This window comes from Clupea harengus, chromosome 5 (genome assembly GCF_900700415.2).
Source record: "Clupea harengus chromosome 5, Ch_v2.0.2, whole genome shotgun sequence".
NCBI lineage: Eukaryota > Metazoa > Chordata > Actinopteri > Clupeiformes > Clupeidae > Clupea > Clupea harengus.
The window spans coordinates 22,513,351-22,536,600 of NC_045156.1; the positions used below are offsets into that span (position 1 = coordinate 22,513,351).

General features: G+C 41.9%; 1 protein-coding gene across 1 annotated transcript in view; it reads left to right on the plus strand.

The window, feature by feature from the left end:
• Positions 1-23,250, plus strand: part of LOC105895883 (cadherin-22) — a 106,775-nt gene that overhangs the window by 23,798 nt on the left and 59,727 nt on the right. Inside the window, exon 2 of the mRNA XM_012822573.3 lies at positions 7,158-7,245. The gene's annotated coding sequence lies outside the window, so the exon portion shown is untranslated. The remainder of the gene's footprint in view (positions 1-7,157; positions 7,246-23,250) is intronic.

Below are 23,250 nucleotides of genomic sequence, written 5' to 3' on the forward strand. Positions count from 1 at the left end.
GTAGCTATCTAACTGTAATGTGCTAGCATAGATACCTAGCTTAATAGAGCCATGTATCAGAACTACAAACTCAGTTGCTCCTGTCTCATGCCATTGTAACTGAACGTATCTGTAAGTGTCCTAAAATTTGAGGATTACACACACTGCTTGTTGTGGAAGTAGTGGAAGTGTGTAGACTAACGTGTAGCTCTCCAGAAGCTGTGTACACTCACATGTCGCTGAACAATTCCACCCTGCTGACTAGCATCTACACTGACAACTGCTCTGGACCGTTTGGTTTCAGGCTGTTCCTGATACTTGCCACTTCTTTTCACCATCCTGCACAGCCGTACAGAGAGACACTTAACTGTCTGACTGAAGTCCTGCTCAACACTGCTGAACCATGGGCAGAAGTCAACAGTGCACAGAGGTGTTCTTGATAGCCTCTTAGGTTGAGGTATTTGTCACGACCTTTGTAATTGCAAAATAAGCATAATATTCATTCTCCCAAAATGCCCGGCAAGAAATACCAATGTTCACAGGGACATGGTTGCTGGAAATACTGATGCGTAAGAGTGAGGTGAGTGCCAAAGGTTCTCTATGTGTGTGACCTACAAAATCACAAGTAAGCAAAGTGTAGGAAGTACCAGCACTTCTGGCAAGGAAGACGATGAATTAACAGCTGGAATGATCAATCCCAGCTTCATGACAAGCCAGGGGGAAAACCCTGCATGCCATTAGAGACGCACAGGGCTGAAACGATTATGCCATCTGACCTTTCAAGCAAGCATGGTGCAACGATGAACAAGACAAGCAAAGGAAAAGGTAATGACACATCTGGCAGCTGAGAAGCTGTTCTGACATGGGAGACCCTGGAGTTAAAGGGATCTACCTTTGTTAAGGATGAACAAAGAAACAAACAAAAGTTTACCTTGGGAATTCTGCCTGCATTTGACATGTAATAGACTGTTCCAATGCGATGTTAATGCAGTACTTGCACGTACGGTACTATATGACTGACATGTGAGCATGTGAGCACAGAGATAACATAGCTGGTCGTCTGCTTAACCTCCCTCTGCTTTCTGCAGTGGGGCTGGTATGTTAGTGTACAACCAGATCAAGCATTGGTTTTCTTTCTGCTTATAGTCTGTTTTGAGTTGGTAGTAATCTATAAATAATGCAAAGTTGATAATCCAAATGAATCCAAATACTTCACATGTTTGTTGGAGGTTCCACTGATCTTTCCGCAAATGAAAAGAAATAACCAGAAGGAAGCTTTACCATAAACCATAAACCTCAGATAATCTGGTCATGAAACCCTCATCTGGGAGACATTCATCATGTTCAGCGCAATCATCTACGTATATGCACATCTCCACCTAAATCCTAATTTCCATGTAGTTTTGAGTGTTGAACAATATGTGACAAGGCACCTTGCTTGCAACTTTGAGGCCAAGCACGTCATGTCCTCGGCAGCACAAAGAATAGAAATGATGGGGGCTTGAGGTAAACAGACATAAACCACCTTTAAGCTTAGGTCCTGTAATCAAAGTCAGGATACGAAGACAATCCTGCAACAGCATGCAGCAGCATCATGTAAGATCTGTGGGAATTACATACTGTGAATGCCTGTTATTACCTTCAATCCCTGTCATCGCATGGATTGCATCTTGTGTCACTCGTTTGCACTGGTGAAGCAAGGTGAGAACAGTAGCAGTTATCACATATGAAAGAGAGGAACACTTTCAGCTGGGATAATGGAGCATTAAAACACAGGTTTGCCAAATTCTCCCACTTTACGTGTTTATGAATGTTCTGGGCAAAATGAGCATAATGTTCAGAAACAAAAGGACTTTACGCTGGACTCCCTGAAAGCATGACTTTTTTTTTATTCACTTAGGCCTCCTGTACCGTGGGCCTAATTGCTAGGTCTGTCATTCACAGTTGTATTGGTATTATGCTTTTGCTTGCGGTGACACAGTGTCTGGATTTACAGGCATAATCAACACTTCTATAGCTGCAGTTCAATATTGAAACTCACTGTTAGTGTGTATTAATGTGTCTAAATACTTAAATATCATAACACTGTGCTATATCCCGGCATTTAAATTAATTATCTTTTGTTCATTCTCCGATATGGTTGGTATCAAATACAATTATTATGAGATTAGTTTTCTAAACTGGCATCGGCAGGAGAGAAACCACAGTTGCAGAAATGTTGTTCTTTTGCAACATATCACGACATTAGCAGACATGTCCAGGGCTGAAGAAGAATAGTGCAGTTCCTCAGCAATAATGTGTGGCTGAATCTGGCAGAAATGGTCACATAAGGTCTGTACTGGTCTGAAATTAGTATTAAGATACTGATTTAGAATTTTTTTCAGTTTTTGAATATAGCTGCTATAGCCTGACAGTATGTCTTCAGTATGGTGTACGGAATCATGAAATCTAATCAGAAATGTGTTGTTTTTGTGTCATATCCACACATTTACCCACTGACCCCCCTCCCACCCCCAACACACAAACACCCAACACACATACACCCCTGCATATCAAGCAGCAAGGCATTCCAACTCATTTGTTTTCCAATTGTCAGTCTTTTATCAATTTAAATTACCTATACGCTGTGTAAGTCTCAGTATTATATTGTGTTTTCCCACTACATATTCAGTTCCCTGCTTACTTCAAACCAATCTTCCCATTATAAATGAGATCTTGATGAATTCAATACGTGGTAAATAAGTTGGTGGTCTATCACTCTGCTCTGTATTCCCCCAGCACAGAGGGAAGCGAGTCTCTTTGCACTTGTGTAGCTGTAGTGCTGGCCTGTTCCACCTTCTCTGGATTCTTTCTATGCCTGTTGTATGCTTTTATCGGCTTTGGCTTCATATCGAACAGACCTGGGACTCATACACAGACACACACACACACACACACACACACACACACACACACACACACACACACACACACACACACACACACACACACACACACACACACACACACACACACACACACACACACACACACACACACACACACACACACACACACACACACATATACATATATATTTCTCATCAAGTTCTTCATGTTGAAAGTATTCTATTGAAATCTGAAGGTGTTTGATTTCAGAAAGCCTCAAGTCCCTTGGCTAATTTTAGCCCAGCCTTTGGGATGCTCCAGTGATGTATTTTTGCTCGTTTCTGTCTACTTTGGACCTAAAGTGTGCGTGAGATACATTGGATTGATGTGTTGCATGGTTAATGAAAACTTCTCTTTGAACTAGGCCTAGTCTTTTTAATACTAAGCCTAAGGTAATTGGAGCCCCCCCCCCCTCCCACAAAACTACACATTGAAGTGTCGTATGTAAAAGGCTGTTGGTATAGTACGCTTTTCAAGATGCTTTTTATCTTTCATCCACTGCCTCTGGTCAGCAGACATTAGTGGCCTTTTTGTGATGCTCCTGTCAGACAGTCCCGAAGAATTGGGCCCACTCTACACTACTTTTTTAGTTTTTTTTTAAAGTAGCTTTTTCAAGTCTCCAAATCTACTAATAGAAAAGGACTTACCAGGCCATATCCATGAAATAACAAATGTGACAAACATTTGTCCAACTGAAATCAGCTCCGTTTTGTTATTAATTCTACATGACCCTGATTAGTGCATTCAACTGAGAACAGAGGGAAGTGGAACAAGAAATTCAGAGGTGTGGTTCATGTGGGTGTTCAAGGACGGCTCAGTTTTGTAGTCAGAGTTAGCACTGAAAATGTGGAGAACTGAAATTGTGACCGAAATATGCATTCAGACCAGAAGATGTTTACCCTTTATCATAAAGAACCGATGCACCAGAGCTGTGATGAATTCCTGTGGGGTTATTTCCCATTTCCTGACCCGCTATTTGTCAGTGCAAGGCCGTGCGTGGTTCTGAGACACGGCTCCTATAGAAACAATGATCTGCTTTCATTTGCGTGTAAACATTCAAAATTAAACCTGGCCCTATTCTTTTTTTTTTTGCCCTTTTATACATCAACATGTAATCGTTTGTCTGAAGCATGTGGAACGTTTTACATCCTATGCTTTTTCTGTATGTTGTTAACACAGTTTCCACATGAGAAAAGGCCATTCTGATTAGCATTCACAGTGCTTATGGAAGACAGACAGTGTGACCGATGACTTTTCACACTACAGAGGAGCACCCACATGAGCTGCCTGAGAGCTACTGACAAAAAGAGTGTCTTTAAGCACTGTGGACCTAGAGGCACAGAGAGAGAGAGAGAGAGAGAGAGAGAGAAGAGGGGGATGGAGAGCGAGAAAGGAAGAGAAAGAGAGAGTGAGAGCTCAGAGTGCCCAAGGCCAGGGGGATTGTGGTTAGGGCCCGGCGCGTTTATCCTGCTTTGCAGCCGGCTTCTGAACCAGCACCTCGAGAGGAGACATTAAAGCATGGTGGTGCTGCTTCACACTCATCTGCTAATACCCAAAACATACACTGCGCCTTGGAAGACTGGAGGGCTGGGTCGGGTGGTGGGGATCATATCATTGCTGAGCAGACAATCCTGCCTGGCAGCTGCAGAAGTGCTGCTTTGATAAACAGATTAGATCCCTCATCATCTGTTCTCATTGTAGGGGTTTGTGATCGGGGGGGGTTGCAGATTTTCGTAACTTTTAAACAGTTTATTTTTTTCTTAAATGAATGCTACTTTGAATTACTAAGTATTTACCTACGTATATATTCTATAGGCTATACTCATGACAATGACACCATGGGCCCTAATTCCATTGATGCAACATGTCTGATAGCACGCAAAACCTGCAGCACATGGCCTAAAGCTAATTTAATAACTTGGCAAAATCTTAATGGTGATTTCATGGCCAATATTCTAAGCGCAAACATAGGTGGGTCAACGCAGTTCTGAGGTGTGTCTGCGCACAGACATGGGATTTCCACGTCAACGAGTTCCTTCAAAAGCAACACCTTTTTCCGTGAAACTTCTGAATGATTTCATGTCAGGCAGACTTCACGCTCAAGAACCCACATCTCCTCTGGTGTAAACCTCTCCATTCGCCACTTGAAATGTGTTGTTTGCTCTGCTGTAGGACAATTACTGAGCTCCCTGTGAACATTAATAAGGTATGGTTGAATCATTGTGATTGGCTGATAAAGAATGTTGTCATTGCCACAGCCACTAACTACTCAACCCATTTATGCTTGATTGCACCCTGCTTTGTGTCAATGAAATTTGTAAATAAACGTAGGTGTCCCTGCCTATTCTCACTCTGCGGTTGCTGATGTGCGAAGCCTATTCGCGGTGCTCATTGCCCTGTGAAATTAGGGCCCCATGAGTGTAGTTGAGAGCAGGACATTTTCATATAATGTGTAGAAATGTTAATTTTATTGTGTGCTAATTTTTTTTCAGCTAGAGCAAATGCTGTAAATGTTTAAAGACATTCCATGCTTTAATGAAAGTGTTATCACCTCTATCACCCATGTAATGCAGCTCTAAGCAGGCAGCAGAAAGTCTTTGGCCAGATTAGTTTTTTTATTTTGTCTCAATATGCATTCGAAGTGCGTAATATGAAATAGTACAAACTACAGTTGACACACATGCTTGTCTTAGGTTTGGTGCTATTACCCTCACCCACCCCTAGCCCACCCTCTCTGAACACAACACAGCTTTGCTTTCTAAACACAAACAAAACATTAGATTGATCGTGATAGAAGCCGATCCAGTCCAGACACCTCAGAACCCCATTAAACACTGCACATTTCAACATCTGTAGCGGCATGTTCCGCTTTGATCTAAATCACTGCACAGATTTGTACAGTCCTTCAGAAGTCTCGCTGAATTCTCTTTGGAGTAGAATCCCAGTGCAGTGTGTGTGTGTGTGTGTGTATGTGTGTGTGTGTGTGTGTGTGTGCGCAGGTGTGCGTATATGTGTGTGTGCTCTCTTTGGGTGTGCTAACCCTACAATTGCTAGTCTGAGCAGTTGGAAATGATGTCCTGCTCCTGTTGGGTGTTTGGGGTTGGTGGGGGTAAGTCACTGAAGTCCCTAAGCATGCCTGTGCAGGGCTAGGCCTGTTTCAGCAGAGGGGTGCTGTAGGGGCTGTGTATACCCAGAGGATAAGACTCCACTGGTATCTGAGTGTTCCTTGTGAGTGTTAGTGCGTTAGTGTTGTGGTGCTGGTAGTGTTAGTGTGTGCGTTACATCTTTAGCTCTGTTAGCTGTTTTACCTGAATACACATTTTTTTCATTTTACTTACACATATAAACCGTATTAATAGTGCAAAACCATTAGAGCCTATATGGAATACTGTATTAACACTGGTGTGTTGCTGTTGCCCTGGAGCTCACAGTGTAAATGAAGTGTATCAGCCTTTCTCCAGTGGGAGGTCCTTTTACGTCACTCACTGGTGACTCTGCACAGCATAAGTATGTTCTTGCTGGAGTTCATCAGTCTTTTGAAGCACATTCAATATCCCGTTAGTAACCCCCCCTGGGCAGGGGCTAGAGGGATGTCTGTTAAGTCGGTGTAATAACTCTTGAATTACTCAAACGTTGTGTTTATGCGTGTCGGCGGTATGAGAGGCCAGTGGCGGGTGTATGTTGTAAGTGTGCTGTCGGAATGAGGTTCCTATGTTAGACCATGGGTAAAGTGTAATTAAAACAGTTAACATAGACATGAGAGAGTCCCCAGGGATGGTGTAGTCTATCTTTGGGAGGAGGGAGATGTAATTAAATCAAGTCTTGAGGTTATTGAATGCACTCACTGAGCAAAGTGATGCCTTCATTCACAAGAGCAACCCACAACTCTGTCTTTCCCCCTCTCTCTCTCTCTCTCTCTCTCTCTCTCTCTTTCTCTCGCTCTCTCTCTCTCCATATCCCCCGGTCTCCCTGTCACACGCATACGCATGTACGCACGCACTCTGAACAAAAAAATGTACAAAATGATTCTGTTTTTAAAGCCACTTTAGTTCCTCCCTGCCCTCACTGACTGAGTGTGTGGGGATTTATTCTTTTATCTGAAAAAAAGAAGCCGTCCTGCTCCCCTCCCCCTGGTCCATTAGCAAATTACCATCGCTCCCTTCACTGTAATTAGGAGTCCTTTTTGAAAAATGAATTTGTCTTTATCTGGGAAACATCTAACATTACTTTTCCTGTTTTCCCCATCACAGAATAACATGATGGAAGTGGAAGTAGGACTCAAATCAACAGTCTGTCAAGACACCAGAGAAGCCTGAGATCTTTCCAAGAGCACTCACAGTAAGCGCAACATGTGTTACAACTCAACATTTACTCTCATGTCTCTCCTTTCTTTTCGAAACCAAATCACTTCAACACTGAAGGTTTGAAATCTCTCAACTAGCAGTACCATTAAGCTTAGAGCAACAGCATGCCAGCCATATTGGATGGTAGGTGTATACTGTTTGTTTCTTTAAAAAAAAGAAAGTATTATACAAACACTAACTACCATTGGCGTGATTGAATGGTTTGGTGTCAAGAAAAGGATGAGAGGCAATCATTTACATAACAAGCTGTTTGAATATGATTGCTCTAGATTGTGGTTATTCACTAGGTTTGGAAAAAAAAGGAAAAGAAAAGAAAAACGCCCACAGTCACTCAATGGGGTGCTTGTATGCAAAGGCGTTTTTAAAAGAAGGTGTGCTGCGTGCTAAGTCACAGTTGTTATTTAGACTGCCAGTCATCACTAAAGCCTGAGGAGAATTTCCCTTGTTGACAAAGGTAATCAAATATTTAAATACAAATTGTTATTTTATTGAACAACGAAACTATTATTATTATTTCTTCTTTCTTACACATTAATATGCATGTGTTATTTGTTGTGAGAGGCTGGCTCATATATTGTTATTGCACTTTCACAATGTAACTCATCAGACCTTTAAAAAAGCCTGATCTACCCAGAGGGTGGGGGGTGGTGTTTGCCGCTGTAAACAAAGTTTCTAATGAATAAATAAACCTGAGATGATCAAATCCTGATTACCATAATCAAGTCAGGGCAGAGAGGGGTGAGCAGATTAGCTGGAGAAAATCCCAGAGTTGTCGCTAAAGCAATTCTCCCGGTTGCAGCCCGGGCAGCACACTAGATTAACATGCGTTCGGAATTCCGCTGACTCAGGGGGATTACGACCTCGTGGACCTTAATGTATCTTAATATGTCTGTCTGTCTGGCATTTTCATATCAAGGGGACTCTCATCCAAAGCACCCATTCGTCCAGATTATGTGTGGAAATTCGCCCGCACCATCTGTCAGTATCTGTAATTGATTGTGCATCATAATCTGATGTCTCCAAGCAACCAGCAGGCTGGCATATTTATCCACACAAAGTAATCTTGCGGAAATAAATAAATGAAACCAGACCAAATAAATAAATAATGTTTAGGAGCTGGATTTGGAAAAAAAGGATGCAGTGTGTTGTTTTTTTATGTAATACTTTAGTGGAGTGATTTATTCCCCACAGAAGTGTGTTAAAGACATTGGAACAGGGTCAGACTTTTTCTCTTTTGTAATACCGTGGCCTTACCATCACATATTCAACAGAAATGAAACCATCCTTACTCTGCGTCGATTAAAATGCAAAAGGGGCCCATGCTATACATCTTCTTATGCTCTCAAAGATAGCGGCTTTCTTTAGTGAGACACCGCATTTGCAGTCGCCTTTCCTCTGGCAAATGATGTACTTCCCTCAACACTGTCAGGGTCGCTGTCACATTTACAGGCATTTTTATGTCACGCAGGGGGAAAAAACTGCTCTGATAAGGTGTATTACAGTTAGTCTGACATTGTTATGAATTGGGAATGCGGTTCATCTGCAGGCGACTAATAGCAAGACCCTTTTGCGTGGCAGCATGTTTATGTCCCTCTGACAGTTTGCAGTTACCCTCCGGAGGAAATTATTTACCCCCTTCTGCTTATAGGAGATTTGGACTGCTCAGAGGTGATTTGAAGGTGTATCCATATTTACTGATGCAGGTTTCACATGCTTCATGATAGGGAGATGGAATGGTTTAGGGGGTGGGGGAAGGGGGAAGGGGGGTACTTATTACCTTAGTGGAGATGGCAAAATATCTCAGGAGAAAGGGGGGGCGGGGGGAAGTAATTCGGCTCTGCCTTGTTTATGTGGCTGCTGATTTGGGGTTTTCACTATGCGCGTATGCAGTATAGCTCTGTAACTACACAATATACAGCTTTTTTGATGTGATGCCCAGAAATGAGAAAGCCCTGGGTGTAGTAAAAAAAGGGATTTTACAGTACTTTATAAGCAAAAAAATCTGAAAAGAAAAATGCATACTGCTGTGAGGGCCTCAAATGGGACACAGGGGAATCCAAGAGGGGAAACGGAGCGGGGCAGAATGTTGGCAAATTGGTCTTGAAAAATTGTATGGCTTACAAACAAAAATGATGATGCTTGGATTCAGAATTAGAGGTTATTAGATGTAGGCCCCATTCATTGTCCAGAAAACATTCCAGTTGCAGAACTTCGATCACATGCACAATTTAGTGAAAAGCAGCGAACAAGCAACACAATTGCCCACCAAGAGACAAAATCTCATTTCTTAAAAGATCTTTGATGCAATATTCAGTGCATTCTTCTCAATTGTCTGGACTGCATGAATTGTGAAAGCACTGAATGTTAGAAAACCTTGACCTAAAATGACAAGAGCAGCGTACAGCCGGTGAATATAACCTGTTGGCTTAACTTTACGGATGTAATATATTGTAATGCAATTACATGGAAATCATAGCAGAGAACAGCAGATTGTGGTCATAGGAAACAACTGGAGTAATTTCCATCAACTAAAAGGCTTAGAGGATGTCCTCCACAAAGTCACCATGGATAAGTATACTGATGTGGTCTTATAATCACACACTTCAATGTGTTAATCAATATTCTGTGGCAGCCTATTGAGGTTTCAACTCTCAGCTGCGATCACTGTGGCTGTCTTTGTATTCCAAATACTGGCTCTGCTACGCATCTCAAATGCGCAGGGCCACAATAGGCTAAGAGCTCCCAGTGTGGAAATCAGTATTGATCATAAGCATGTTATGCACCATAAGTAGTGTAAGTCAGGGGAGGATGGCTGGCAGGCATGGTGTCAGAGGGAGCCTCTGTTGTGATTATTGATTTTCTATACGTAGAGTCTAGAGTGGTGTGATCACCTTCCGCTGTATTCTGTGATCTCCACCGTCTTAATCCTGACGGGTGGGGTCTCCTCGAAAGGAAGCTTGACATCTGTGTCTTTCTGTCTGCCTGTCTGTCTGTCTGTCTGTCTGTCTCTGTCTGTCTGTCTGTTCAGCTATGAGAATATGTATGTGGTACATGCAAAAATAATCAAATATGTATTTTCATGCAATCTTAAAAAGCATGAATATTCTCTGATTCTGTTTCTTTAAGGCTTTCTTTTTCAAGCCAAATCTGTTGAGCTTTACCCTCTGCTTTCTTCCCGCCCTTCTTCGCGTTAAAAAGCCAAGAATTACTCATCTTTCACTAAATGCAAATTCTTGCAGGCACCTTTTCATACCATTAAAGAAATTTGCCAGGGGATCTTGAAAAAGCAAAGGGACTTTTAATGAACAGCTTCTTATTGATCTGTGGACAAAACAGTTGTTAATTATGTGAGAGCAGGCATTTAATTGAAGGAATGAAATGGGGGCGCCTGCTTGCTAGCCTAATACGCAGTGAAGAATGAGGAGAATGTGATAGAGTTCAGTGCCAACTGGGTGACGCTATGGCGCAAATGATTCGTCTGCAACAGCTTTGAATCCCTTAGCTGCCCCCCCCCCCACTCCTCCTCTTCCCCCACCCTTTCTTGGCTTCTCCCTCATCCTCTCCTCTCTGTCTTTTTTCTTTCTTCCATATTTTACTTTCTTCTTCCTTTTTCTTTTTTTCGTGTTCTTAGGCATTCCTTTCTCCCTTTGCCCTTTTCCTCATTTCCTCTTTTTCTTTCCTGCTATCTCTCTCCCCTCCCTCTCTTTCTCTCTCCTCTCCCCCCCATTCTCTCTTTCTCTTCTCTCTTTCTCTTCTCTCTCTCTCTCTCTCCTCTCTCTCCCCCTCCCTCTCTTTCTCTCTCCTCTCGCTCCCCCTCCCTCTCTTTCTCTCTCCTCTCTCCCCCTGCCCTCTCATTTGTCTCCTCTCGTCCCCCCCTCCTTCTCTTCTCTTCTCTCTCTCTCTCTCTTGCTCTTCTCCTCTCTCTACCTTCCTCCTTCTCTCCTCTTCCCCCTCCCCCCCCCCCTAACCTCCTCTTCCTCTCTTCCTCTCCCCTTCCCTCCCCTCTTTCTCTTCTCTCTCCTCCTCCTCTCTCTCCTCTCTCCCCCTCCCTCTCTTCTCTCTCCTCTCTCCCCCTTCCCTCCCTCTTTTCTCTCTCTCTCCTCTTCCCCCTCCCTCTCTTTCTCTTCTCTCTCCTCTCTCCCCCTCCCTCTCTTTCTCTCCTCTCCCCTCCCTCTCTCTCTTTCTCTCTCTCCTCCCCCTTCCTCTCTTTCTCTTCTCTCTCTCCTCTCCTCCCCCTCCCTCTCTTTCTCTTCTCTCTCTCCTCTCTCCCCTCCCTCTCTTTCTCTCTCCTCTCTCCTCCCCCCCTCTCTTCTTCTCTCTCCTCTCTCCCCCTCCCTCTCTTTCTCTTCTCTCTCCTCTTCTCCCCTCCCTCTCTTTCTTCTCCTCTCCCCTCCCTCTCTCTCTTTCTCTTCTCTCTCTCCCCCTTCTCTCTCTCTTCTCTCTCTCCTCTCTCCCCCTCCCTCTCTTTCTCTTCTCTCTCTCCTCTCTTTCCCCCTCCCTCTCTTTCTCTCTCCTCTCTCCCCCTTCCTCTCTTTCTCTTCTCTTCTCTCTCTCTCTCTCTCTGTCTGTCTGCCAGCTTCTCTATCTGTCTACCACTCCCTTCTCACTCTGTTTCAGCTTTGTATCTCTGATAGATCTGAATGAAAAGAAGAAAAAAGATAAACACCCACAGCCACACGCCACTGCATCTTTATGTTTAGTGAGCATTCTGCACTCTGTGTTTGTTGGTTTTATGACATTCATAAATGATGGTGATGTGGATGTGGAGATGTCTAACCAGTAGTAGGTCTGTCTGAACATATTGACTCAAGCAGTGGAGTGTTTATTTGCATGAGGACTGATGGGGCTGTTGTGGAAGTGGATGTGATTTGTGTTATCTTGTGTTTGCCTTTAATTTGCCGTTGTCAGTCATCTGTCTCTGACTCACTGCTCACTGCACAGACAGGGAAGGAATCGTTGGGGGCTGAGTGCTTTACACACACACTGGACTCCACTATTTACTCTCTCTTTCTCCCTCTCTCTTTCTCTCTCGCTCTCTCTCTCTTGCGCTCTCTCTCTCTCTCACACACACACATGCACACACACACAAGAGAGAGAAAGAATGAGAGAGAGAGAGACCTTGCTTGAAAGCTGGGTAGAGGTGAAGAAAGAATTGTACACAGTGTTTAACGAGTATTATCTGAGCCTATGGCAGTATGTATGATTGCATGCTGATATTTCACAAATGAAAAACATCTGAGACAGTGTTGACAGAGGCAGAAACTGGCAATAAGTCAAATTTGTACAACACTGGTTGCTATGTAGCTGTCAGAAATACAAATACATCTGCATTCAGCGCATGTAAGTTATCCTCTTCTTCACTGCTTGCAATGCAGACTAGGAAAAATACTCTATACCATAGATCTGACTAGCTTCATCTTTAGTGTGCACTGCAGTCAATCTTACAAGGTCTTACAATGGCTTTATACACAGTGGAGGAAGGTCAGGAGTAGGTTGAAGGCGAAGGCAAATACATCCTTGCATATAAAATTCAAATATGCCACTATTTGCGCAAATGATTATGGGCTTTGCCAATTTTTAGGTCGTTTCATCAGACGTGAGCGCAGAACAGGAAGGTTGTTTGCCCTGACATGGATTTTTCGCCAAAGCACAGACTTCACTGTGCTGGAAATTACATTCCCAATATGCCATCTCACAGACAGGAGGAGGCCCATGTGTAAAGAGGCGCAGGAAATGCCTCCAGGCTAACCCAGCTCTATCTCCAAAACAAATCAACTATTTATAGTGAAGATTTCAGATGCTGCCACCCCAAAAAACATGCAGATGAACCATGTGGACTTTAATCTGTTCCTAATAGACTGTGTTTTTTTCCCTTCACTGCAGTTGGTGTGTGTGTACATATGTAGTCAGAAGCGATTTCGATCAGGAATATTAGGAAACGTCAAATGGGCTGATAGTTTCTTTGGCAAGAAGCCCAACAGTTACACAACAACATACAGTGTTCTCGTCATTTTATGGCATAGCTGATAGGAGACAATGGATGTGAATGTGAATTTGCTCTCGGCGACTTCGGTGTTGACGTGCAGTATTTCCATGTATACATGCCATGTGTATCTAACATAAGTATTGACCCACCATAGAATTACTGATTCACCTTCTGGCTGTAGCTTATATAAGGCTGTCTTAAATTGTGCAGTTTAGCAAGTATTTTTTTTAGCAGGGGGCAGAGCCATAAATTTCAACAGTGTTTGGAAAGGCTGCTTCTTTACTGTTCCTTACGTTACACATGGGAAGAGGCTTACATTTGGCTTCACATTCAAAATGGTAAATCTGCAGTGAATGCTAAATCCCCAAGCTGATGGCAATTACCATGCTAATCAAAAGTTTTTTTTTTCCATCTCTGTCTTTTAAGTGTCCCTGTAATCTGACTTACACAGTTACAGTTGCATTTTGTTCCCTGAAGAAGTGAGTTAAAATTCAGCAAATTTACATGTACTCATCTAGTGGGTTTGAATGGCCGAGTGAAAAACTGTTTGCCCAGACTCGTGAGTGAACGGTGAATATTTTAGAGTTTAGTCCGTACAGGTGGTTGATGATTCTTTGCTACTTGCAGAGTTAGCTGCAAGATAGTTAATACTGTAGTCTTTACCACTTCTATCTCACTTATTTTCATCCTGGCTGCTTTCAAAATAGAGAATATAGAGAATATAGAATAAGAATGTATATAATCTTTGGGGGTATTTACTAATATTCCTTTATATATTGTAATATTCCTCAACTTCTGTTTTGAATGGTTGAAGAGACTAGCCTGTCCTTGCTATAACTTCTTATCCTTATGCTCAGATTGAATGAAACGAGCTGCTTTTTTGCTGTACCTCTAAGCATCTGATGGTGCCATTGCAGCTCAGTCTGCTTTGGTACACTTTAAAAAATATTCAGTGTTTAGAGTTGCTGCATTCATTGTCAGAGAAGAAACATCTCATATTATGGTTGCAAACAAGATGCAAAATGTTTCGCCAAGAGCTTGTAAATCAAGCTGTGCCTAAAGTGATATAATGCCAGTGCATGAACATTTTAGCATCATCTTGTGCTAAAGCTTGAAAAACGTAGCCTTAGGTTTAATTAGGGTGAGTTGACAGGCTAACAAGAGGACTGGCATTCAGAATCACACCCTTTCCATTTTAAAGTACAAGACAATCTGTTTATGGACATATTTGCATGAAATGTCAAAAGACAAGTGAAATATTATCCTCTAACCGAAAGATGTCATTACACTTTCCGATAGCCTGCATTGCCTGCACCACCATTCTTCTTTATTATGCAGCATGGTCTACCTCCTCTCTCTTCACTGGTCTGAGTCTATGTTTTATAATCAGTATAATCATGGCCTTGGTTATAATGACTGCATTATCATTATGTATATGGGTCACATTACAATGTATTCATTGTAGCCATATCTGGACCTTCTCACATATAATGCAGTGAGTTATTTTGCAGAGATAGGCTTAGCTTTTATCACCCGTAGTCATTTTTCAAGATATGGTTTAAACCCCCACGATATGCTGTAAGCATCTTCCTCTGGGGGTCATCCGGACCACCTTAAATCGGGAGTTCTAATGCATTACAGGTTTTCTCAGTCGCCTTGGTACATTTCTTGAATCGTCCTTAACATTTTCAAAATTTTACATTTCTTGAAATAATTTGTACAAACAGCCCCACACAATGGATTACCTGCAAAAGCCTGTAACTCGCTCAAAGTGCTTTTAAAAGTCTCTGAAGTAAATCATATCATCAATAAATATGTCAGCGCCATCAAAATACAAGTCCCTTTGTTATGGATTGTAACCCAGACAGTCATAATACTTAGTCATGTTGTCAGTATAAAATTATATCCTGGAAGCGTATCTCTTATTTCCAAATTAGCTTTTTACTCTATATCTTTCACATAGTAATTTATGGATTGAGAAAGAATAAGACACTCTCACATGCCACATACATTCTTTGAGGACAAAGTAATGTTATCCAATTATGATGATCATAGAGATTTTACCTTCACTCTGAAAATAACTTTGCCATTGGATAAAGTGCAGAGTAAAATAGATAGAACAGTAATCATACCCTAATGTTGTTTTTGTGGAGAGGTTTACATTGACCCAAATGACCACATACATTTTACATTAGGAAGGTAAGGTTTTTGTGTGCTGTGACGGCTAGTGGTGAATATATGATTGAACATGTTGTCAGATATAGTGGCACAGACTCTTACTGGATTTTCCCTCATGCTCGCGTGGCACATTCCCAATGGTTTGGTGACTCATTTTCTAACTTTGAACAAATTGAATCAATAATCATCAATCACACGTAACCTAGCAATGTCTGAATGACAAAACTTAACTCCAAACATACAAAAATATCGTTCCAAACATTCCAAAAATACCATGTCATTGAAACCGATGAAGCATATGGTTGACACATAGTGATAACTGGTTTAACACATTTGCATGTCATGACCTGCACAGTGAATAGGTACCTACTGTATATGTTTTTTGGGGAAAGACTAAACAGTAGACCATTGTGCATACCCTTCTGCATGAATGTACTAAAGCATTCACAAAATGTTCAAAAGACTGAGAAATTGCTGTTATGATGTGCACAAGTGACTAGATGATGTGGAGGTTGAACAAACAGTTTTGAGAATTTTAATTCTGAGTTGGGAAAATGTACCAAAGCAACTGGAAAAAAAACTGTACCGGTAAACCATATGGCAACGCTAATTTAAGCACCTTCTTTGGTACACTGTGTGTGTGTACGGCGCTTAATGGGAAGCCTTTGAAGGGAGGCACGGAGGAGGTGGTGTTGCTGTAGACAGTCGCCCATCTTCATCCTCATTTGTATGCTTACCATTAGGGGTGGGAATCTCTTGGCACCTCACGATTCGATTCGATTCCGATTCAGAGGTCAACGATTCGATTCTAAACCGATTCTCGATTCTAAACCGATTATCGATTCTAAACCGATTATCGATTATCAATTCTAAACCGATAAAACGATTATCGATGCATCTCGATTTTTAAAACATTTGAGTTTGCTACTCAGTCTCAAATCACTTCCTACTTTGTGTTTGATAATTAAAGAAAATCAACAGATCTATTTTTTTATTAGAGAAAAAGTGTGTCCTTGTCACAATTATGACTTTCTATGAACAATGCAATAATCGATGCAGCTTGCATTTCAACACAAAATGAATGTGTAAAAAAAAAAAAAAAAAAAAATTTTTTTTTTTATTATTATTTTTTTTAATTAAAAAAACGATTATGAACTTTTCTGAATCGAGACAGAATCGTTCTAGAGAGAATCGAGAGAAATCGAAAAATCGATTTTTTCCCCCACCCCTACTTACCATGGGGCCTTTTTTATCTCCATTGCACAACATGTTGTGTCTTCCGTGGTGGTCCAAACCTCTTGCAGCAGAGCTGGCTCTCGGAAGGGATGTCACTCATGCCTGTAAGATGAATGTATGGCCTTTTTCGTTCTCCATGTTGAATGTCTGCATTCAAGCACCTTTTCTCTTTCTCCACTCATCTGCTGTAGAAAGTCAGCGGTGATCTTTTGTCATTCAATCTAATAGCAACACCATGCACAGTTTTTCTCTTCTTTATTATCTTTCTACTTGTGTGACGAGACCTTGGGTTTTCTATGTCTATGTCTGTGTCATAATGTTTACATGCTCACACCTTCGGTTGTTCATTTAAAGTGGCATTATGCAGTAATTGTACATCAGGATTAGGGTTAGGATAAGCAGTTTTACCTTAAAATAACAGCTTTAAAAAAATTGGGCCGCTACAATGACTTTTAATATGGAGAATCGCCTCCGTGCCATTGCCATACCAAGGTCCGTAGGCATGTTACTGCTAAATGTAGGATTGCCTGAATCCGCCCGGTTTCTACTGTCTGCCGAACTAGTAAGTAGCTTATTTGCCGTCTTGCTTTGTCTTGTGTGTTGCACTTGCTTGATGTTTGACTGTGTTAGGACAGTTGTTGACTAAATAGTTTGTCATAATGTCAAAGTCAGCACATTTCAAGAGATTTCGTTAGTTTTAGCCGCTAGCATATCGTTAGCGATTAGCAATTGTTCCGTTATGCTACTTTAATTCTTCAGATGCAGATGTTCACAGTCAGACAAGTTCAGTCAGCTCTACCATGGATCATTGTATATTAAACAAATCAACAATAGATATATTTGGCTCCAGTTTTTAGTCATGTCTTTGGTGCAAGAAGGAGCCAAAAAGAGAAGAGCTGTTTAAATTGCATGGGTGTGAAAATGTATGATGGAATCGGCCTAATGACCTGCACTTCTGTGTTCCTATGGTCACAGAATTTTTTCTGCAGTTGGCTGAAAGATAGGCGCTTTCAGTGGCTCTATGCAAGATCCTTTTTTTTTTCTTTTTTTTTTTTCGTCGACTAAACGTGGCGGAGAAAAAAAAAGATTCTTTGGGCTGTGTCATCTAAACCATCTATTCAAGGCCAATCTGGATATAATTTATTCATGACAGGCACGGCCCAGCTTCACAAATCAATGTGCTACATTTTCCTCATCACGCCTGATGCAAAATGGAAAGAGACTTTCAATCTTTTTGGCCACAGTGTTGCCTACGACATAATGCCACAAGGGACCCAGAACCATTATAATTCATTAAAAAAACGCATCGCACAAAATAAGCATTCATAATAGTGATGACTGCATGGAAATGTCCTTTTTTTTTACTAAGTCCACATCATCTGTTTAAATGTAATTTGCCTGGTGTATACCGAGATAAATTCTGATACCTGCCTGAGAAAAGGTGAGAACACTGTAAGCTAATTCCTTAGTTTTCTTTCCCTGCACGCTAGCTTTATAACACGCTAATTGTTTGTGCCCTCTACTCTAACACACTTGTTACTGCAGCACAGTGCTGATTGTTGCATTCTGATGGGTAGGATGTGATGTGAGATTGCAGCGAGGGTTTAAGGTGGCCACCATTAATTCGTGCCACAGACCGCCTTAGCTCAATTCAAATTGCAAAGCGTTCGCAGGATAAATTAAATCAACCCTGAAAAATGCTTTGAGGACTTAGCGAACTGCTGTAGTTGTAATGCGCCTGACCTTGACCCAGGGACAACCCATGTGACAAGACAGGTTGGCTGTGCCTACTACCACAAGTGGCTTATTACCATGCTGTACACAGACACCAATATGTATACACCAGCAAGTGAGGAGTCTAATGGATGAGACAGATCTATCATAGCTCCGGCAGGAAAAGGGATGTCACTAACATCATCAACTAGAGAAATTGGTTTTACTCTCTGCAACTGGAGTAAGCATGACACTGCGTGTCTGCATTTCTCTGCTCCATACTTCACTTATATCCAGTGTCAAATATGCACTTTACTTCTTTTTTTGTGTGCATATATTTGCCTCTCTGCTGTTACATCCTGCCAGCTGAGTTTTATTCTTTTTCTTTGTGTAAGCTTTCTCAATGCGCTCTCAAGTCTTTTTTCCCCACTTTTTCTTTGAATGGAGGACCGCTGTTTTCTTCACCCCTCATTTCTCTCCTCTGATCCGCTTCTCAGTCTAACTTCACTCTGTCAAACTTTACCAATTAGAACTCAGTGCCTCTCAAGCCAGGAGATCTGCCCTGCCTTATCTTGAAACTTGGAAGCGGAAAGAGTTATCTCACTCTCGCCCGACAGTTGCCATGGTAGCTTGCAAGCATACGGGCGAGGCTGACCCCTGTCTTGGCCTTCACTCGAAGACCCTTCCGGGCTCTGATAGCTCCTCACTAGTCCTGTCCTCCAGGTTGTTGACAGTGAGGACATGATTGACATGTAAAGTGCCTTGCGAGCACAGGGCCTGCCTCCTTGAGAGCAGATGGAGGATTTGCAAGCGACTGAAGATGCACATAAGTACAAGGTAATGATTCACAATTGCAGAAGCAGAGACACAAGAGGTGCATTACATTCAGATGAGGGCCAGACCAAAGGATGGATAGATGTCTGAGGATGGCTCAGGGGAAGGAAATGATTTCCGGAAATCATTCTGGTTTGACAATACATGACTTTTAGCTTACAAAATAGATGCACTCTCTCTTATTACTTTCCTCAATCACACACACACACACATACACAGGAAGTGAGAGCACCATTTCAATGACAAAAGTAGCACCTACATGTAGATGTACGTCAACAGCATTACTAAGTAATGTAAAAACAATAACTTGGTCTACACAGTGTCATATCAGATTGAATGTAAAGCCGCTGTATTTTTAGTGTGTACAGTGCGTGAGGCACAAACATTATCATCAATCACCGATAAACAATAACTTGTCAACAAGATGTCATCTGCCACCAGGTGCAACAGTACATACATCGCCTATCAAGTCCTATGTTCCATGGCGATGTAGTTCTTCGCAAACAGTAAAGTTCTGTGCGTGTGTGCATGCATGATACTATCAATAATGCATGCACATCTGTTGGTTCTTAAAAGACCATACTTTCTTAACCTCCACTGCAAAGTACATTTTGTCATCCCAGAGATACATGAAATACTTCTCATGTCATGTGGAGTATTTCTCTCACTTTGTCACTGGAATGAAGCAACTGGTTAAGAGAGAGATGTTCACATAAACTGGTAATCATAGTCAGTAGTGCATTTTCAATGTTATTTGAGGCAGGCAAATATTTTATTCATTTTTTTTGAGGAAGCACGCACAGTGTGACCCTGTCACAACCTTATGTCATCGAGATTTTGGGAACAACGAGCAGAAAGATTTCCGAACCAAAACTGTACTTGAAGGGCCTCATCCACTGTCCTTACATGTTCAAGTGCGCCTACCATTTACCATATGTTTATCTTTTTTCACGGGTCGTTGTCGTGACGATCAGGGTCACCTGTGAGACACCCCCCGCCTCCTCTCCAGTGCTAATACTGTGCCTCAAAACTATTAGTTATATTTTCATCACTCCTCTGGCACCTTGTCCCTCCATCTTCTCGTTGACATCACTAACTGCTCAACAAAGAACCTAATGAAGCAGAAGAAGCTGAATATTCGCCCGATAATTAAGAAAAATGGGGGGAGGTGACAGAACTGGAGAACTGTTTTTTCTCTCTCTGCTATATAATTGTCTCCCCCTTGCCATACTTCACTCCCTGACTCTTGCCTACATTTTTCCCTACTAATTTTTCAGACATTTAATTATAGTTGTTTTACATTAAGGATCCAAAAGTGAAATCCACTGAGATGGTACTCCCGTGTCCAGTGAGATGCCACTAATGACAACACAGATTATGATGTTTATGCTCCAGAGTATATTTTTGATGACAGGACTTGATCTTATTTTTTTTTTTTTGGTTTGTCACCCCCAATCTTATTGCCATCCTCACTGCCATCTCATCTCTGCGTTTGAAGTGGTCTCAGCCAGCTGTGAACAGCAATCTAGACTGACATGCTGGAGAGCCTGATGCGTCTGCACATATGTATTGCACTGGAGCTTAGCCTAAATGATTTTAATGAGGAGAATGAAGAATCACTTTACTGAAATGTTTTGTGTAACAATGGAAAGTTCACAAAAAAAAAAGCATCAAACCCATGTGAGAGCCACCCAGAACTGAACCCAGGACTGAAGAATGAGGTCAAATGGTTCACTAGCTTATGTATTTGCCATTTAGTTTAATTGGTGTTTTTTTTTTGGGCAAAAAAATACTAATTATCACCCATGGGTATTCCTATTCTTTGTCGATGGATTTCTAGGAAGGGCATGTTTCAGTAAGCATTCAGACATTTCACATCACCACTCTCCACACTCTCTACAGAGCCTTCCACTTTTTGGAAATCCTAAGGCGAGTCAATGAATATTCTGATGATTATAAAGAAGAACAAATGAGCCTACTGCATACATTATAATATACGATTCGTCTCATAATACATTACAATAACGTTTAATGTATTGAACGCGTTGCATGTCATAGTCATGGAAGGTTAGGGGAATAAGTATACTTTTAAATCATGCTCATAGTGTGTTATGCCACCTACAGTGCTGTCACCAAGCAGTAGCTTCTTAATATGCCCATATGAAGATCCTCTCTCTGTTTCTTTTGGTATCCACAGTGATGCATTGATGTGTGTGCAGTAATGTGATTTACGATTGTTATTGTTTACTTTCATATTCACCCAACTGTGTCCTTAAGAATGCTACTTTAAATATGTAATTGCACTGTACAAATACTTGATGGCATGCGCATGATTTGAATGTGAAATAATGTAGTTTGTGTACCCGACAGGTCATGATAGTTCAATGCAGTTGCCAGAGGCAATTGTCCACGTGAGGCCATCTTCGAGTATAAATGGGTTCTTAGGCCTCCAGGTGTGGTGGAAAAAGTCATACACTGCAGCACTGGCTGGGGGAATGAATTGAAATCTCACGGCCAGGTTGCCTTTGGGAACCCCTGGTGTGCCCAGATGATGTAGTGCCGCTCCTCTTGGTTGTGATGCTGTTTATGTTGATATTAGTGGTAATACAACAATAATGACAGTCCACAGGAATTGCTGGTTCAATCCAGACCTCAGCCAGTCCCCACCGCGTGCTGATTACTGTGCTATTGTCCCAGCAGGACAGATGGCTCTCGGTGAAGACTTGTGATTTAGAGCACTGAATGGTAAACCCCAAGCATGTCATTTCCTTCTCCTGTGGTGGGGCCTCTTGATCTGTTGAGGGAAGCAGCGGTGGGTGTGTGTGGGGTGTGTGTGTGTGTGTGGTGTGTGTGTGTGTGTTTGTGTAGGGCATAGAGATTGTGTTGAGAGGGGGAACTTTCGTGTTCATTGGTTGACACAGATTGATGGGGTTGTGGCACCTCCATCTCGCGGTACACGTGACGCCATGCCGTGCCCAGGTTCTCCCTGACAAGTGGTAACAGTGGAGTCGACAGTGTAGGATGTGCTGAGATGTCATTCAGACTTTCACTTCGCTTGCATCACTTCTCTATCATACACAGTAAACAATCAGCATGGTATAGTGAAGAACTGACTGGTAAACCTTCTATAGCCTGGGCCCTGCCCAGCCCCTACCAAAAAGCACCGTGGCGCTGATGTCGTTGAGAACAGTCACTGATCCTCTCTCTGTGTCCTTTTATGATGATCACAGTGTTACAATATTCGGGGGAGAAAGAAACTTCATTTGGAAGATTAATGTGATGTCTGCTAATGAGAATATGTTAAAGGGGACACCGTTCCGAAACAGAACTGCCCTTGATGATCACTCACAGCAAGTGTTTGATTGAGGAAGGTATTTGAAATGTGCCTTATCTCTGAAGCTTTGAGCATACTATAGCTATTTTCACCATTCTCTGTGATGCGGAACACTTTCAAAGTCTTTCTCGAGTTTAGTTGCCATCCCTTTTTCTGAGGGTCTTTTGAAGTGGATGGAACATCTGTACAATTGGCAGAGAAAAGCTTCAGTAGTTATTCCGTTTTAAAGTATAACTCTTCCAGTTTAAGGTGCCCACCTAATGATCTTATAAAGGTGTGACATTATTGATTAGTCATGGGCCTTGCATTGCCATTTTTTGCTCAAAGCCAGATGGAGGCATGAGCACTCTCTAGTTACCTTTTTTATCTTTTTGTCTCTTGCTCTTTTTTTTCTCATTGTCCCTCGCCATGTCTCTCTCTCTCTCTCTCTCTCTCTCTCTCTCTCTTTGTCACTTTATCTCTGTCTCTCATTCCTTCCCTCTCTCACTCTCACTCACTGTTGTTATTTTTGTCAGACCTAGCAGTTTCAGCCCAGGGGCCAAATGCTTGAATAAATGTATTACCCAATATTGTAATGAGGAGTTGTGTAATGGGACTGTCAATCAAATCAGGTAATATGTGTGGCGGTATGTGTGCATGGACCATTACCCTAACTCCCTGACAGAGTCAGAGGTACTTGTAATATATATTTAGAAAGC